The sequence below is a fragment of the Dendropsophus ebraccatus genome, chromosome 2 (genome assembly GCF_027789765.1).
Source record: "Dendropsophus ebraccatus isolate aDenEbr1 chromosome 2, aDenEbr1.pat, whole genome shotgun sequence".
NCBI lineage: Eukaryota > Metazoa > Chordata > Amphibia > Anura > Hylidae > Dendropsophus > Dendropsophus ebraccatus.
Genome location: NC_091455.1, coordinates 198,191,290 through 198,209,467, shown reverse-complemented (window position 1 = coordinate 198,209,467; position 18,178 = coordinate 198,191,290). Strand labels below are relative to the sequence as shown.

Here is an 18,178-nt window from a genome sequence, read left to right as displayed (position 1 = left end):
AGAAGTAAATTTAATAAAAGTGAATTACAAATCTCTGGCACTTTGTGGCTCTTGTTGATTTGAAAGATTTTTTTTGGGGGGGTGAACAATCCCTTTGCTACTGCTCTGGGGTAGTTCCTGACATGGACAGAGGTGGCAGCAGAGAGCACCGTGTCAGACTGGAAAGAATACACACTTCCTGCAGGACATACAGCAGCTGACAAATACTGGAGGTTTTTCAAATACAGGCCATTTTTAATACGGGTAATTTAAAGTTAGTAGAGTCTATTGGCCAGCAACTATGTTTTTCTCTTCTCTAGTTTCTGAATCAAACTTGTCTAAGTCTTGTTTCTGGATCTGGACACTCCATATACAGTATATCCTGATGACTGTATATTGTAGTGGACAGAAGAGGACGAAAAGCAGTTTTTTTTTCCTTTTGAGACGAAAACAAAATCTATAGGGCTAAAATGTTAAAACAAAAAAAAAATAAATAAAAAAAATCCACCTTCATTGTTCAATGACAGGCCTGTAATGTAGATTTACCGAGAGAATTGTCCGCAGTGATAAGAGAGCAGTAAATGTAGCCACTTTATCACTTTGACAGTGTCCTCTTTGTTATTGCTAAAAGCTGAGACCTCATCACTGGAAAGCAGTAGTCCAAAATCGAAACGGTAACTGAATAAATGCAAATGCTTCTCCGAGAAGAGATAGAAAGGACAAAGGCTTCTCTTATAAAGGAGACATGTCTGGGATAGTGCAAAATTTCCCCCGGCGTACCTGTGGTACCACAGCGTATACTATACTATACCGTGGTAGACATTAGAGATGAGCGAACTTTTCAAAAGTTTGTTCCGACCGGACTTCCGGATTTTTAAAAAAAGTTCAGTTCAACCGGATTTCATTGGATTTCATAGTTTAAAGCATCTATATGATACGGGGGTAGTGTATTTGGTTAAATTTAGGGCTCTGCATGTCAGTAACATCATTATCTTTTCAATATCTCAAAGTCAATTTTTTTTTTTTTTAGACTTCAATATTCACCATTACAGGGTCTATGCAGGAAATTCACCATTACAGGTTCTATGCAGGAAAAAGGGTCCAACTATATTACTTGTATATCTGTATAGCACTTTTTTTAGAGCTTTATTCTACACACATGCACAAGTTATATATTTGTGCTTTAGGAAAACACTTATGTCATATACACTCTCGCAAGGGTCTAACTATAGTACTTGTATATCTGTATAGCACTTTTTCTTAGAGTTTTATTCTACACACATGGACAAGGTATATATTTGTGCCTCAGGAAAACACGTATGTCATATATACTCTTGCAAGGGTGACAGTATAGTACTTGGATATCTGTATAGCACGTTTTTGTTCTGTGCACCCTTTGCTCTCCTATGCCTAATCTATCTACCTATCTATCTTTCGCCCTCTCTATTTTTCTCTCTCAATCACTATGGGAGGCATTTATTAAGTCCGGCGTTTTTTACGCCGGACGTAAAAATGCCCCCGCAGCTCCGGCGCTGCGGAGATTTATGTAGAGGCGGACTGCCTGTACATAAATCCTGTGTGCGCCGTTGCGCACCGCCGAAAGCCTACGCCAGCTGAGGATTGGAGTAGGTTTTCGGCGTACATTTTGGCGGAACGGATGATAAATTGCGCGGACTCTGAGTCCGCGCCCTCCGTTCCGCCCACTTTCCGCCCCTTTTCCGCCCCCTTTCCGCCCCCTGGCGTACTCGGCGGAAAGTGCCGATTTGCGAATATTTTATTCGCAAATCGGCCATTTGCGTATAAAAAAATACGCAAATCGGCACTTTCCGCCGAAAATCATCCGTTCGCCGGATGATACATGTGGCCCTTTATGTTTCTCCTCTCTGCTTTCCTAATAATCTTTTTGTCTTTGCTTTTGTACAATATCTTCTCAGTACAGCAGCGTGCAGCAGCAGCGTTTTGTCACTGACGAGCTCTGTGCACTGCTAAAAGTCTCCTTCCTCTCTCTGTGCAGACTGCCTCATTCGGTCATGTGACCCCTCCTCTTAAAGCAATAGTGACATCACACAGGGGGTGGGCTAGTGCAACATCCCTGCTGAGTGATGTGTTTCGGGCATCATGGGAAAGCGCTTTTCCTGCCCAGAACACTTCCTACTTTTTAAAATGGCGGCTGCCATTTTAGAAAGCAAGGAAAAAAAAAATTCGGAGCTGACTTTCAAAAATCCGATTTCGACCGTACTCGGACTTTTGGAAAAATCTGAACCAGATCCCATAGCGGCCGAACCGGTTCGCTCATCTCTAGTAGACATGCGTCAGCCAAACCTGCCAATTTTGGTGGGACTGGATGACCATTACAGATGAGCGTGATTCAAGTGAGCTCAAGTTTAATAGTTTAGAATTTGATTACCGGCGGCTGAAGAAGTTGAATGAAGACCTAGGAAGTCCTGGAAAACATGGATACAATCATAGGCCATAGAACTGCCCAGTTTTAGGGTATACATTATTGATGAGCACAACTCGAGCATGCTTGAGTCCATCAGTTTGGCATTTGATTACTGGTGGCTGAAGAAGTTGGATGAAGCCCTAGTAAGTCTCCTGGAACACATGGAAACAATCATAGGCCTTAGAACTGCTCAGTTTTACGGTATACAGTAGAGATGAGCACAACTCAAGAATACTTGAGTCCATTCATTCAACATTTGATTACTGTGGCTGGAGAAGTTGGATGCAGCCCTAGGGATTCCTGGAAAACATGGATACAGTCATAGGCCATAGGCTGTATCCATGTTTTCCAGGACTCCCTAGGACTGCATCCAACTTCCCCAGCCACCTGTAATCAAATGCTGCACGAGGTTCACTCATCTCTAGTTGGTGCCCACTCTACAATCTTCATAAAGTAACATATATGGGGCCTGAGGTTCACTCATCTCTAGCTGGTGCCCAACTTTTTTTTTTTTTTTAACGATATAGCGCCTTCTGATCTAAGGGATGTATCTGGTATCTCTATCTTACTTTTCAAGTTCACGAGACCGAACTGTAATACCAGACACAGTCTATAGACATAAGTGGTGCTCTTTTTAAAAAACAAACAAAAAAACAAACAGATCATGGACAACCCCTTTAAAAAGATTTAAAGTGTCAACCCCCATCCTTAATCATCCATGACTGTGCGTTTAACAGTCTAATGTTCTAGAATTCCGCGTCTCATTGAAGTCACTGACCAGGACTTTTGGGCCTTTTCACATGGCGGAGCTTTGGAAAAGCTGTGAAGATACCCAGGGCTGAGTCACCCATTTGTTTTCATGCTTGTCACTGTAGTTAACAATCCATTTCAGCATCGGATTTAATGAAAAGGTTCTTTGGGGCAGAATCCTGAAAGCGGGAGGCGAGCTATTATGCCATTATGTTTATTGAAATCGACATGACTCACAGATCAAAATGTGAAGGGAAAAACAATAGTCCGCTGTTTCTGGGTTTCCACTCCGGAGCCCCCGGCTTACACTGTTATAGTACAGAGAATTTCCTGATCTTTTACTGTACGTTATTTCGATCTGATTTACATACAAGTCATCCCCTAGGGCCCTATTACACGGAACGATAATCGGCGGAATCGGCCCTATCCGGCTGATTATCGCTCTGTGTAATAAACACAACGATCAGCTGATGACAACGATCATCGGCTGATCGTTGATACAGGATTCCAACTATAATTGTCGGGCGCCGGCCGTGCATCGCTACGTGTTATAGCTGTGCGCGGCCGGCGGCTGATGATTTACAAACTCTATACATTACCTATCCATGTTGCAGGGCTCCTCTTGCGCTCTGCTTTTCCCTGAGTCCCGCGCGCTGACAGGCCGCTCAGCCAATCACAGGCCGGGACCGCCGCAGCCAGTGATTGCCTGAGCGGCCTGTCAGCTGAGACTGGCCGCTCTGAAGCTGCAGTGCGTGGCACTCGGTGAGAAGCAGAGCGCAAAAGAAGCCGTGCTGCATGGATAGGTAATGTATAGAGTTTAAACAAGGGCTGCAAGGACATCGGTAACGATGTCCATGCAGCCCTTGTTAAACGATTATCGGGCCGTGTAATAGGCCCAGTAAACGGGCGCTCATTTACAGTTATTATTGGGCCCCCATCGGCCCGTGTAATAGTACCCTTACAGTGTTGTAAAATAAATCAACAGACAATTGCATTTCCTGTATGGACATCTAGTGCAATTTTGTTGTGTCTTGCACCCATTCAAGTCAATGGCACTGATCTGTAATGTTAAAGGGGTATTCTGCTCAAAACTAAGTTTTGATATGTTGCTGCCCATTACAAAGAGCGTATTCTTACCTTTCTGCTCTCCCTCAGTGTCCCTTGTATAAGTCTCAGGTGTCCTTCAAAGATGGAGTGGTGGCGGGGGTGACAGTCTGCTCAGCCAATCACTGGCTGAGGCGGGACCTTAGTAGGTACACTTTGTTGGCTGATGACATCTGGTATGCTACGTGTAGAGGAGAGGAGAAAGATGAAGTTGCTTCTAACAAGATCATTCCATGCTGGAAGATGTTAAAGGAGTAGTCCAGCAATTTTTCTTTTCTTTCAAATCAGCTGGTGTCAGAAAGTGCCAGAGATTAGTAATTCACTTCTATTTAAAAATCTTAAGTCTTCCAGTACTTATCAGCTGCTGTATGTCCTGTAGGAAGTGGTGCTTTCTTTCCAGTCTGACACTCTGTGCTCTCTGCTGCCACCTCTGTCCATGTCAGGAACTGTCCAGAGCAGTAGCAAATCCCCATAGAAAACCTCTCCTGCTCTCCAGAATTGAAAGAATATACCACTTCCTGGTAGGACATACAACAGCTGATAAGTACTGGAAGACTGGAGATTTTTTAAATAGAAGTAAATCACAGGTTTTTGTCACTTTCTGGCACTAGTTGATTTGGATTTTTTTTTTCCCCTTGGAATATCCCTTTAATGTTCTCAATGTAGTCAGACACCAACTATGAAATAAAAGTATGTGCCACGTAACAGCACAGCACTGGATGAATATTCAATAGGAGGGTGGGCCGGCCGGGGGTGGATGGGTGCACTAAAGGTAGTAGTCCTGCTCTCAGTGCACCAAACCACCTCATTTACATATCGAAAAGGTTACAGAGTTCCTAAAACGGCACCAAGGATCAAGTAGGTTGTAGGGGCCTATCAGCAGGTTAGAGGCTTCTAGTTTCCCTTCAAAGGGGTACTCCGTTGAATCTTTTTTCTTTCAAATCAACTGGTTTCAGAAAATTATATAGATTTGTAATTTACTTTTATTTATAAATCTCAAGTCTTCCCAAACTTATCAACTGCTGTATGTCCTGCAGGAAGTGGTGTATTCTTTCCAGTCTAACACAGTGCTCTCTACTGCCACCTCTGTCCATGTCAGAAACTGTCTAGATCAGAAGAGGATTTCTATGGGGATTTGCTCCTGCTCTGGACGGTTCCTGACATGGACAGAGGTGGCAGCAGAGAGCACTTTGTCAGACTGAAAAGAATACACCACTTCCTGCAGGACATACAGCAGCTGACAAGTACTGGAAGACTTCAGATTTTTAAATAGAAGTAAATTACAAATCTATATAACTTTCTGAAACCAGTTTATTTGCAAGAAAAAGGTTTTCGCCGGAGTACCCCTTTAATGTGTACACCCCAACCTTTCTATAGTCTATGATGTGACACTTTCTTCTGCGGAGTGACACCAGGAAACTAGACATCCTTATTGTTTTTGCTCCTAGTCTCATGGATAACCCAGTGTTGTGATATCTGCCTTCCAGGGGAAGCGCTTGCTCCCCCTCCCTTCCCCCCATCAGATTCGGCTTGTTATACCTGCCTGTATTTCTATAGTCTATTGTTATCCTGGAGGGAATGTTCCAGCTCTATAATAATAGGACACATGACTATTCTCCTATGATCAATGACAATGACTAAGAGGCCACTCTAATTCAGCTGATGGACCTTCTGGTTTGTAATGACAGTGTGTCACCTGGGTAAATGGAAAACCTTTCAGATTTTTTAACTGTCTGCTTCATTATTTCTGTCTATTCCTAACAAAGGCTTCAATGACTATTAACATCCAAAAATCTCATGATCTAAATGTTAACTCCACCTAAATTGGATAACACTTCTGTTAGGCTTGTATTTGGTTTAAAGTTAAAGGGATACTCCGTCGAAAATGGTTTTCTGTCAAATCAACTGGCTTCAGAAAGTTATGTAGATTTGTAATTTACTTCTATTTAAAAATCTCCAGTCTTCCAGTACTTATCAGCTGCTGTATGTCCTGCAGAAATCTCCAGTCTGACACAGTGCTCTCTGCTGCCACCTCTGTCCATGATAGGAACTGTTCAGAGAAGGAGCAAATCCTCATAGAAAACCTCTCCTGCTCTGGACAGTTCCTGACATGGACAGAGGTGTCAGCAGAGAGCACTGTGTCAGACCAGAAAGAATATGCCACTTCCCGCAAGACATACAGCAGCTGATAATTACTGGAAAACTTGAGATTTGTAAATAGAAGTACATTACAAATCTATATAAATTTCTAAGACCAGTTGATTTAGAAGAGAAATTTCACCAGACTACCCCTTTAGGTCAAACCTAATGGTTTTGGCGGGACTGACCATGTTATGTGTATTAAAGGGATGTGTACATATATATTTTTAAATAATTTTTTGTGACTTTTTTTTTTTTAATTTACCATTTTTTTATATTATAAAATAATCCTGAGATCTTGCAGTTCTCATTCTCACCACTGGGGCTAAAACTAAGCTGAGTTCCTGATGTATCTGTGGGGATAAGAGGACATTGCTGTAAAGTGATCTGTACAGAATTGCAGCGTCATGTGACACCAGTAGATAGAGGAGACAATAGCAGCTCCCTGTGGAATGACCTTTTATTTTCAACGAGACAGAGTCTGTCTATTGTCATCTATGTCCATGAGTCATGCTGTAAAGCATGTCACTAAATGCTGTTAAACAGCTTAGGCAAGATAGCAGCCCCCATAACAATTTACAAATAGTGAAATAAATAAAAATTTAAAGAGTCACTGTCGTATTTTTTTTTTTTGCAGAAATCAATAGTCCAGGCGATTTTAAGAAACTTTGTAATTGGGTTTATTAGCCAAATCTGCCATTATCTGCATGTAAAAAGCCTTTTCCCAGGTCCCCCCCTCCTTCCTCTTTTTCATCCACTCTGAAAAATCTGAAAACTGTGACTTGTTGCAGGAGACGTACCCTGTCTGTTCTAGGGAGAGGGGAGGGGGGAGGAGGAAGGAGGGAGTTAGCCGGCAGCAGAAAGCAGATAACAGAGGATTACAGGCACAGAGCTGGGTGACAGCTGTAATCCGAGCTCAGACAGGTCACTGGTGATGGTCAGAAGAGATATCCCTGAGGGATTTGTAGATTAACTCTTTGTTGTCCTGTTTTGGTCTTCTCTTTAGCTCTCTCCATAGGAGAACAATGAAGACAGGGGGGAGAGCTTCAAACTGCTTTTTCATGATAAAAATGCATTTTTCGGATAATAAACCCAATTACAAAGTTTCTTAAAATCGCCTGGACTATTGATTTCTGCAAAAAAAAATTTCACGACAGTGACACTTTAAGTCAGAAAATAGAAACAGATCAGAATAAAAGAACAAGTTTAAGTATCCGACTCTAATAAAAAAAAATGACACATTCCCTTTAAGACTTTCTAACTTTCCCCAAGAGATAATGTGTGGTGAGATGTGAATTGGCCATATTGAATTGCATCACTTGGTCTTTTTGTTTCCCTTCAAGATAAGCCAATTTTAAAGGTGTCTGGGTACCCACAGTGATCAGGCAAGCTTCAGTGGGCATTATGATTTTTCTTGATCGGGAATGTGCCTGCTGTGGCCAATCAGTGACCTCAGTGGTCACATGTCCTAGTACCAGTATCATGGCTCCTATCACTGGTCGGTTATAGAGCAGGAAGAGCTGAGCAGATTGATATATATCTTTGTGGGGAAAAGATTTGATACAACTTGTAACTTAATGGTTAAAATTCCTGCTCTTAGGAGTCCAGCGGACAGGGCCAATGATAGGACCGCCTACTGGACCTCTAAGCATGAACAGATCAGAGATTCAATCAATAAATTACAAGTTATACTGAATCTTTTCCCACAAAGTTATATATAAATCTGCTCAGCTCTTCCTGCTCTATAACATGATGCCGATAGATTAGATAGCATTTTCATGGTGACAGCGTCCCTTCAAATAGAGTAGGGGGAGATTTATCAAACATGGTGTAAAGTGAGACTGGCTCAGTTGCCCCTAGCAACCAATCAGATTCCACCTTTCATTTTCCAAAGAGTCTGTGAGGAATGAAAGGTGGAATCTGATTGGTTGCTAGGGGCAACTGAGCCAGTTTCACTTTACACCATGTTTGATAAATCTCCCCCAATGTTTCTCTCCAGTAGATGGGGGAGGTGTTTGCACTGTTTTTCTATCTTTCTGGATGGGCCGGATGGTTCATTCATGGGAATATATCAAATATGCTGGCATCGGTTTTAATCCAATCAGTCCACACCCTATGCATGGCATTCAATTACCAGAGAAATAGTCCACTGTTGTCTCACGTAGTAGAGGAAGCCATAAACAAATACTGTTCTTGTTCTTGGCACACGCTCCCTTGGTTCTCTAAGCGTGCTGATTTTTAATGTGGATGATACATTTTAGGTAATGGGATATATCTTTGTATTGGGGTTTGCATGTCTGTACAGGTCCTTATTCTGTAATATTCTGTATTCAGTGTGTGATATCTTATCAGGTCTGACTGGTTTGGAGATGTAGCTGAATCCATATCAATATTTCAAAACAAGCTTCGGGCTATTTTACACACTATTCATTTTTATTTTAGATTTATCAATTGTAACCAGTGTTAAAGAGGAATTAAAGGGGTACTCTGGCGAAAATATTTTTCTTTCAAATCAACTGGCTTCAGAAGAGATTTGTAATATGCTTCTATTTAAAAATCTCAAATCTCCCAGTACTTATCAGCTGCTGTATGTCCTACAGGAAGTGGTATTTTTTTTTAAAGTGTCACTGTTGTTTTATTTATTTTGCAGAAATCAATAGTACAGGCGATTTTAAGAAACTTTGTAATTGGGTTTATTAGGCAAATATGCCATTATCTGCATTCAAAAAGACATTCCCCAGGTCCCCCTTTGCCCCTCCTCTCTCTCATTCACTGCTCATTATCAGGAAATCTCAACTCTTTTACATCAGTCGGGCCCTGTCTAATCTATGGAGAGGGGAGGGGGGAGGAGGGAGATTAGGCAGCAGAGAGCAGAGAACAAAGGATTACACAGTGGGAGCTGTGTGAAAGTCGGTATTCAGAGGTCAGAGAGGTCAGTGCTGACTTCCGAGGAGATAGCCCGGTGATGTAGCTGTAAATTAACTCTTTGTTGTTCTGTTTTGGTGCCCCTCTCCATAGAAAATCATGAAGACTGGGGGGAGAGCTTCAAACTGCTTTTTCATGATAAGGCTATGTTCACACTACGTATATTTGAGGCTGTATTTGGTCCTCAAGTCAGATCCTCATAGCAACCAAAACCAGGAGTGGATTGAAACACAGAAAGGATCTGTTCACACAATGTTGAAATTGAGTGGATGGCCGTCATTTAATGGCAAATATTTGCTGTTATTTTAAAACAACGGCTGTTATATTGAAATAATGGCCGTTATTTACTGTTATATGGCGGCCATCCACTCAATTTCACCATTGTGTGAACAGATCCTTTCTGTGTTTTCAATCCACTCCTGGTTTTGGTTGCTATGAGGCCTGAAATATACAGCCTCAAATATACGTAGTGTGAACCCAGCCTTAAAGTGCATTTTTTGGCTAATAAACCCAATGACAAAGTTTCTTAAAATCACCTGTACTATTGATTTCTGCAAAATGAATAAATAAATAAATAAAAATTTTAAGTCTGACGCAGTGCTCTCTGCTGCCACCTCTGTCCGAGACAGGAACTGTCTATAGCAGTAACAAATCCTTCTAGAAAACCTCTCCTGCTTTGGACAGTTCCTGTCACGAACAGAAGGTGGCAGCAGAGAGCACTGTGTCAGACTGGAAAGAATACACCACTTCCTGCAGGGCATACAGCAGCTGATAAGTACTGGAAGACTTGAGATTTTTAAATAGAAGTAAATTACAAATCTATATAACTTTCTGACACCAGTTTTTTTTAAAGAATTTTTTTTTTTTTGCTGTAGTTCCCCTTTAATGGCATTGGTAGACAGAAGTCGTGTTTTCCTCTTGGCCATGATGTTTCATCTATTCATTGACATCCAGCGTGACTAATTCTCTGCAAGGCGAACACTTCACAATTAAGGAAGGCAATGAATAGGAGAACCTGAAAATACTCGGGAATATATAATCAAAGTCTTAGCGGACACGCAGAATGCTTTATATTCTCACATTATTAGTACAGTCACCTGGATAAAAGCGACAAAATCCATCATTCCCTCCAGCTCCTGTCCTGAGAAATCCTTTATAACACTGCAGTCACATTGCAGTTATGGTAGTTATATAAAAAAGTACAAAAAAAAGCAGGAAAAGAAGAATAATCACCACCAAATAATGAGAATAAAACTTTACTCAGGTGTCTTATACACAAGAATATTGCACAATATTGTAATATTGGGAGAAGCTACTGATAGGGATCAATCCGAAGTTCCTCCTAAGGTGTGCAGCTATGGACCAAGAATCATGTCATACTACTATAGACCAGGACTATGGGCACGGCAGATAAGAGTCTGAGTTTGATTGATGTGCCCCAGTTATTAATCTGATTACAACATAGATTCCTCCCAATTCCAGTAAAACTAGATTCACTGCCGAAAAAATACAAGGTGATTATAAGAAAGCTACATGTTCAAACCGATTGTAAGATTATATTAAAGTGTCACTGTCATAATTTTTTATTTTTTTGCAGAAATCAATAGTACAGGCGATTTTAAGAAACTTTGTAATTGGGTTTATTAGCCAAAAAATGCATTTATATCATGAAAAAGTAGTTTGAAGCTCTCCCCCCTGTCTTCATTGTTCTCTATGAAGAGGGGAGGGGTGGAGGGAGGAAGATGAGGCAGCAAAACAGGACAACAAAGAGTTAATTTTCAGCTACATCACCAGGCTCTCTCCTCTGACATCAGCACTGACCTCTCTGACCTCTGAATAGGGGCTTTCGGCGGCTCTCTGTGGTGTAATCCTTATTCTCTGCTCTATGCTGGCGACTAATCTCCCCCTCTCCGCTCCATAACACAGACAGGATCCGACTGATGTAAAACAGTCGAGATTTCCTGATTCTGAGCAGTGGATGAGGGGGGGGGGACCTGGGAAAAGTCTTTTTAAATGCACATAATGGCATATTTGCCTAATAAACCCAATTACACAGTTTCTTAAAATCGCCTGGACTATTAATTTCTGCAAACATTTTTTTAACGATAGTGACTCTTTAAGTTCTTCAATGGGACTGTTTGCATGCAAAACAACGCCCCCCTCTTGTCCTGTGGTTGGGTCTGGTACTGCAGATTAGTTTCATTCAGGTAAACGGTCTTAACGGTTTAAGATAAAATGGGAAACCCTTTTTATTAATCTAAAGCTGGAGCAAGCGATCGCTGACCTGTCAGGTTAGCGCTCGCTTGCTCCTCGTTCGGGTAAATGCGGGGGGGAGGGGGGGTTGCGCGTGCGGGGACCTGGGGGAGCACATAGAAGATAGCAGCGGTCTGCTCTGGCCATGCCTGGTAAAGGGGTACTCCGGGCTGAGGTTATTTTTAGGGTATGGCCGGGGAAGGAGTGGAAATAGAGGCCGTCGGTCACTTACCTTCCCGGTTCCAGCGTCTGGTCCCGGAACGCACCGCCCCGTTCTCCCGTCCGCCCGCCGCTTCCTGGTCTGAGCTGTGCCTTGAAACGTGATGTCTCAAGGCGGTTCAGCTATTCAGCGGCTGAGGCTGGACTCCGCTCGGATCGTTACCTTTTATTACACAAATCGATTATCGGCTGTAATGGATGAAAATCAGCCAAATATGGCTGATAATTGCTTTGTGTAATAGGGGTTCACACTGCGTTTCTGTTGTCCGTTTAACGTATACGTTTATTGGATAAACGGATGAAAAAAATTGATGCATCCGTTTTTCCATTGACTTCCATTATAAACAAGAGGATAAAAAAAATGGATTTTTTTAGCATATACAAAAACGTGGTCAACCATAGTTTTGTGTATGCTTAAAAAAAACAAATCCAGTTTTTTTTTTTTTTTTTAAGTAATGAAAATCAATGGCAAAACAGATGGATACGTTAGACAGACAGCAAAATCTCAGTGTGAACCCACTAACCCCTGTTGTTATTGGTTTTCATAAGTTGAAAAACATCAGGGAATTTCGAATTCCCATTGTTTGCACCACTTGGGTGCCGTTATATTTGTACACACAGTTCTGTCACGTTATTATGACCGCTTCCTACTTTTCAGTTGGGTCTATAAGGTGGCGACAGGCAGTTTTCACATATATCCCTCATTGCGATAATGGGTAAAAGTTAAAAAAATTGGATGATTATTAAAGCCAAGCCAATGGTGGCCGTATTTTCTGAAAGTGTAAGGTGAATGGACAAGTGGCACCATTGGGAATAAGGGACGTGGGAACTGACATTGATTTGAAAGGTGAACGTTATCTATGAACGCGAGGGCAGATCGACGTGTTTCAATGGAGAAGCTCTCTGCCAAAATAAACCAGGGAACTAACGGATGTCTTTTTGAAAACAGTTTGGTGAACGTTACTGCATATGGGGCTCTGGAGCAGACGGATGGTCACAGCACCTCTGCTAAAAAAGCATTGCCAGAAAAAGCTCAAGTTCTTAAGCCAGTACCAGAAGTGGACTCCACTGATTGGTAAAGGGTTGTCTTCTCCAATGAGTCACATTTTCTGCTCCATCAAATGAAGAACAAACCCCCTGCAGCCATTGGTGAGGGCAGCATAGTGGCCTGGGGGATGCTCTTATGGGGTTCTCTGCGCCACTCTTCCATTTAGAGGCACCGATCTGGGTATAAATCCATTTTTGCAGATCATGTATACGCATACATACTAATTGTCTCCTGGGGAGGATGGGATCTCCAAGTAAGACAATGGGATATGTCACATGGCTAAAAGTGTCCGAAATGGGTCGAAAAAGCATGACTGAGACTTCCAAGTACTAGATGGCCCGATATTGAGGAGCAAGCGAGCGCCGACCTGTCAGGCATGGGGAACTGCGGGAGGGGCTGTCCGGACGATCTTTAGATCATCTGGGTGGCCCATAGAAGATAACGGCAGTCTGCTGGACCATGGCCAGCAGACCATTGCTATCGTTGTTGGGATTTTGGTTCATGCTTTAAAGGGGTTATCCAGCGCTACAAAAACATGGCCACTTTTCCCCCTCTCTTGTCTCCAGATTGGGTGGGGTTTCAAACTCATTTCCATTGAAGTAAATGGAGCTTGATTGCAAACCACACCTGAACTGGAGACAAGAGAGGGGGAAACGTGGCCATGTTTTTTTTTAACATTGGATAACCCCTTTAAAACAATGATTAGCCAACATCTTTGCATGTCGGCTGATCATTGCCTTTAAACATGAGCTATTATGCTAAACGATCGTACAGAACGACCGGTAATTGGCCAAACACGACAAATAATCATCTGGTGTAATAATAATACCCCTAGTCTGGCCATCTAATTCCTCAGGCTTGAACTCCGGACGGGATCTGTGCGGCCCCGCAAATAACTGACAGGTCAGTTTTCTGCGGCCGGAATTCAGTGAATTCCGGCCGCAGAAAGCCCTCTCAGTTCACACAGTGAAGCGAGCGGCTCCGGCTTCACTGTGTGCTATGGTAAACTCTGATGCGGGCGCGCACTGATGCGCCCGCATCAGAGCTCTGCGGCCAGAAAGATCATCAGGCCAGTACTTAAGTACCGGCCGAGATGATCCGGCCAGAGACCAGCCGTTCCGTGACCCGGCCGGGCTCACGGAACGGCTGGTCTCATAAGTAGTGTGAACATAGCCTAAGACTGTATTTATGTTTATTTTCTTGTTAGTTCTATCCATGATTGTTAGATTAGACCTTTATGGATATCTAGAGTTTACATACGTTGGACACAGACGTTATCTGTATTTAGCCAGTTTTTCTTTCTTGCACTTGCGTCCTTCTGTTCTGCTTCTTTATCTCAGTAATCTTTCTGCACTAGGAATAATATTGGCATAGGAGCTTATTTTTTCTTGCCAAGCTGGTGAAGTGTTGGTGGAGGTACGGAAACCTTCTCGGGAGAGATGTGTATCTGAGTGGAAATGATTCATTAGGAGTATACTCCCACTTTCCGCAACATTCTACATCAAAGGTCGAGTAACTTTGCGAATTCTTTGCTTTGCTGTGTGTTCTCTCCATTCTTATACATAGATTTACACTCAGATACTTGTAACGGTTGCTGGCTGCCCTTGGAAGCTGACAGTAGTTTATCTTAGCTCTTCCTCTTTGATGGTCATAAGATAGCTGAGATATTTTTTGGCTGACAGCTTTCCCAGCTGTATCCTGGATGAAACCTTGCACCCATATTTGTGCCATATTGCGTACCTATGGTCATTATAAAAAAACAAACAAAAAACTCGTCTTTTCATGTAATTTTGCAGCCTTTGCTGCCCTGATTCCAATGCTATGCTACAACCCCTCTACAGGGGTTTAACCCCTTCAAGACCGAGCCCATTGATGCACGGATGTCCGGGTCAAATTAATACAATGTTCCTTCCCACTTTCTAAGAGCCATAGCACTTTTATTTTTCCTCCTACAGGGCTGGTTGGGGTGTCATTTTTTGCGCCATGATCTCTAGTTTTTATTAATATCATACTGATGTAACAGAAAAATTTTGATTGTTTTTATTAATTTTTTTCTGATATATAATTTTAAAAAATCAGCAAACTTCACCGTGCGGGAGCAATAATGTTATATTTTAATAGATTGGACAATTCCACACGCTACGATATACAATATGTTTTTTTGGGCAAGGGGGTATTTTAAACCTTTATTGGGAGGGGGGTTTATAATACTTTTAAAACTTTTTTTTTTATTACACTTTTTTTAACCCTTTTTTTTCACTGTAAAACATGCAATCATGCCATAGCATAGCATAGATAAGTGTTATCGGCGATCTATACATAGAGCCTGCCTGAGAGCAGACTCTATGCATGGATGGCTGATCCGACAAGACGGAGGTAAGTGACTCACCCCCGCCTGTCGGCACAAGTGATCGGGACCCCCACAGCATGGCATGCCCTGTCACTGAGTACCTGGCCGGGAATGCCGCGGCCTGTGATTGGCTGAGCGGCCTTTCAGCTGATACAGGTCGCCCTGACGCTGGAGGAGCGCGCGGGACCCGGGAGAAGCAGGAGAAGAGGAGCCCTGCACCATGAATAGGTAATGTATATCGCAGTCGCCGGCCGCGCACCACTATTCCACGTAGCGGTACGCGGTCGGCGCCCGACAAATATAGGTCCGGACCTATATCAACGATCAGCTGATGACAACGATCATCGGCTGATCGTTGTCTCTAGTCCACGGAGCGATAATCAGCCGATTCGGCCGATTATCGCTCCGTGGAATAGGGCCCTAAGGCAGGTGGGATTCTGCCGATTTTGTTTCAATTATACAAATGAAGTAAAAACAAACAACTATATAAATGTGGTATCACCAACTCAGAAACTTAAATTCTCATTGCCTTATAGCGAATGGTGTTTTCCTTCAAAAAACTTTTCCTAATTCTTTTATACATTATATTCAGTATGTATCCCAGAACAAAGCAAAAGATATATACAAGTCATTTTGCAAAAAAAATATAAGGTCCAAAATAGTCTGGCTATTACAGTATTAAAGTGGTTGATAACTATTTTATAGATAGAAGTGCTTAGGGTATAAGTTGAAAAGAAAAACATTGCAGTAAGTTCTTAAAGTGTAGCCGTCACAAAGTCCGGACTTTGTGCAATCCATTTACTTTTGGTAGTTCGGGTATTCATGGAGATGACCACAAGGTTTTTTTTGGCCGTTTCGCAGCAGTCTTTTTTGGGCAGCAGTAATTTTGGCGCCAAAACACTGCAATTTTATGCAAATGATGGCCATGATTTGCATATTGGTGCTAAAATGACAGCTGTCTCAAAAAATGGACACAAAACGGCTAAAAAATGACATTGTGGGAACATATCCTGTTGTTATATTAATCTTTTCCAGGGCTCCCCAGGGTGGCATCCAACTTCTCCAGCCATTGGAAGTCAAAAGTTGAGCATTCGGATTCAAACAAACGTTGCCAAACCCAAACTTTCGCCAAGTTTGCTCAACACTACTGTTCATAGAGCAAAGAAGTAGATAGGGGAAGATGCTTGCCCTTTAATCAGGCACGAAAAAAAAAAAGGAAAAAATTTTCAATAAAAATATAAAACCTGATCAGAATCTGATTCTAGATAAGAAAAAAAAATGCAGGTGATGCATTTCCTTTAAGTGCAGAGAAATTACAGTCCATGCCCTGCGCCGTGCTTCTGGTAATGCATTACCATACAGACCTTTCATCGAATAGGAACTTGGAACTTTATGCACTGAAAACCATAATTGCAAACATAAATATGCCTCATTCCCACAGGAATCATTTGCGTTCAGCACTTACTGTGACTGATAAATAAACAGAATGTAGTAAAGCCGGCAGACAATAAAACCCCTGTCCCCGCTTTATGACTAACAGGGGTTTGTTTTTGTTAATGGGTTTGTTCACGGGCGGCTGTGCCATAGTGTGGGAATAGATGCGACACGCCTGAGCCTAATGAAGACGGTATTATAATTGCAGGTTTAGCATTGGGCTGTGGCTTCAGGGCTATTGCTGTTTGGATTGTAATGTGAAAAGCTTTTATGAAAAAAAAAAAAAATTCAGATTATGATAAAAATGCCTGCACTGAATAATTCAGTTCTTAGGGCAGGGTGACAGGAGAGTGTCAGAATGCTGGCGTTACGAACAGGAAATAACAGTGAACAGAAGTGAGGAAAAGTTCAGTGGCTGCTAGTATAAAATGACTGGTAAATACAAGAGTGGTATGAAACAGATCATAATTTTACAGCAGGATTATAAGTCACTGGCAGTGACTTCACCCTTTGTAAATAGTTGCCTGTCACTTTAAATGGACACTTTGCATTTAAGGGACTGCTTAGTAATACTTTTTAATGTTTAGTTTGCACTTGTATATATCAGAATGTGTTTGGTGTATATACTGTACATATGTTACAGACATAGTTATGAGTATGGCAGTGCTATATTATAGTACCACAATATGCCAGCGCACTGTATCTCTCCTACCTGTCCAGAGCTGAGAGGTGCAATCCAGATGTGTATATAAATATAAACAGTATAGTATGCTTTGCCTCTCACTTGTATCCAAGCCCCCATAAGCAGTACAGTGAGCAGCGATACATACGGTACTGTATGCATCACTGCCCACCACATTTAGAGATCTGGGTCTGCTGATATTCATTAGAAGGGTTGGGCTGGAGGAACGTGGATCGGTGCACTGGTGGCATTAGCCCCGGCCCTTGTTCACAAAATTGCCTAATTGGCCATATGGATAATTGCCAGTGCCACCGCCATGTTGGATTGCTTTGGCTTGGAAACAAAGTGGGAGGTAAATTAGGAAAAATTAATGAAGTGGGACTGGGGTTATCTTGGGGATGTTGGAGTGAAGCTTGGGTGGTGCCAGAGTCCTATGCCACCATAATGAGTGGAGGAACCTTGAGAAATTATAAAGGTAGTTTCCCCCCCAGTTACCAACCTAACAAATTCTCCACTGCTACTGTTCCCAACCTGATCCCAACCTGATCAGTTGATCAATATGTTTCCTTGTGGGGCTTGGAATCCCCTTTAACATATGGTGAATGACCAATAGAAAGTTACGACTTGCATGCTTGTTTTATCATACTACATCTTAAAACCTGGATTTAACATTGTTGTAAACCATCATTCAATTGGAGCCCAAATAAACAAACAAAGATTACAACAAGGTTATACATGGCTGCCAGTGATTCATGGGAAGGTACAACTGGTGATACATTTACAGTGTTTGCGTAGATTCCCTTTGAAGAGATCGGCTAAACAATGACCCGTCTTATAGAAAATGATCACCAA

The 18,178-nt window shown here is 42.1% G+C and overlaps 1 protein-coding gene across 1 annotated transcript in view; it reads left to right on the top strand.

The window, feature by feature from the left end:
• NEBL (nebulette) overlaps window positions 1-18,178 on the top strand; it is a 143,019-nt gene that overhangs the window by 37,733 nt on the left and 87,108 nt on the right. The window lies entirely within an intron of this gene.